Genomic DNA, 1,983 nt, shown 5'->3' on the forward strand with positions numbered 1-1,983 from the left:
CACATAAAAGCATTCCAGACACACTAGAATACACTAGCACGCAAACGACTAGTTTTCGAACGTCTTGAACGTCTCTTTGACGTTTGACTTCAAACTCAACCAAACTGACCTATAAACTCATTTTCAAACATTTATACAAGTTTATCAACTACTAACACGCATGTGAAGCTCTAATTATCCTATTTCATTTTGAGGGATGTTACAATATCCCCCACTTGGGAACATTCGTCCTCATATGACACTTCATCATTATAAAGTATAGACTCTAGGACTAGCAGCTCACAACAAGCATGTAATATCATTACTACAGCACACATCAAGGAGGAAACATCAACTCGACATAAAAAAGCATTACAACAAGACTTTCATGCAATTCAAGGAAGTAGGAATAACATCTACCATTCAATATGCACAAAACTTTACCATTTCTCATTTCTTTGGAGGAAGTTCCTTCTCCATAGCATATCATGCTCATTAAAACATTTAGAGGCTCACCATACAATTTCTCTCAAATTCATAATCATGCAACATCAAGATCAAACTTGGCATGATCAACTAGGCATCTCATGGAGCAATTTAAAGTATTCTTCACAAATGCATATAAATCATGAAAACTCATATATTTACTTAAACAAGAATTCAACTAAAATATGCACATCATAAGGAGGATATGGAAACTCAATTCACATAAGACGCCAACATGCAACATGCTACTAAAATCTCATTGTTTTCAAGCTTGAATTAGAATAGAAGGAAAAGACAAGGATATCAACAACCTTACTACTCAACTCATCATTCCCCACTTCGGGTAAACCCATCTAAGGTTATCATCAAACAATCAACAAAGAAAATTGACTTACCTTCGTTTGTTCCCTTATCCCTGTTAGCTTGAAGCATATAGAAACGGTTCCTCTTAGGAGCATTTGGATCCGGGCCATCATGAGCAACTTGATTGGTCTCTTTCCCGTTTGCCTTTAAGTGTAGGGCAATCTATCATCTTATGATCCTTACTCCCACATCCAAAGCATTCATCCGTACCTGCAAGACACTTGGCCAAATGTTGCTTTCCACAAGTAGCACACCTAGCACAATCTCCGCCTAATTTCCACAACCTACACTTGTAGTAAAATAGAAGAAAGGGGTTAGTACAACACACGTACTAAGTATGAGGATATGCAAAACATGCTAAAAAGGACACTTGTTTGGAAGTTATGCTTTCATGTCATTTTGATAAAATCTCATAAACATCAACTTAATAGGCACCATATAAGTCACAACCAACAATACAAAGTCATATGCTTCACAATACATCATAATCATACATAACCCATTTATCTTTACCTTCTTGCCTTGGACCTCCAGGGGAGACACTACACACTGAATTGCCCACAACATTATTTTTCCACAGGGCTGAATCCATAGAAACCTTGGCCGTTACTTTAAGCGGCGGATGATTGGTATGCAGGGTCGGTTGCAACGGTTTCACATGAATGTGAATCAAGAGATTTGCTTGAAAGGCTTTCCAACTAGCTATAGTACCATTGCGAGTTGTCCTTCTTCTATAATCGGTCGCACCAACCCTTAAGTAATACCTTTGAGCAATGTATGGGCAACGTCCCATACCATCATAACCCACACAACGTCACACAAAATGCACTTACCATGCGTATACAGCAACCTTCACCAATTAATCACATAAGACTTATAAGCACATAGGCCAACAAGTCACTTCATAAAACTAGAACACTCATCAAATGTCATCCCGAGACTCACCTAAGTAAGACATGGTGAGGCAGCCCATACTACCTCTCCATACCACACCCAAGTGATCCTTAAGGCTACACAAGACAAGCTCCATGCACATCTCAACATAAATCGTTCATTCAACTTAATGCATTTAGACAACTTCAGTCATTAATGACATAAGATCATCACATACATTCAATTCAACATAAGCACTTACATTCAATTCATTATGACTCA

The sequence above is a fragment of the Solanum stenotomum genome, chromosome 5, assembly GCF_019186545.1.
Source record: "Solanum stenotomum isolate F172 chromosome 5, ASM1918654v1, whole genome shotgun sequence".
NCBI classification, from domain to species: domain Eukaryota; kingdom Viridiplantae; phylum Streptophyta; class Magnoliopsida; order Solanales; family Solanaceae; genus Solanum; species Solanum stenotomum.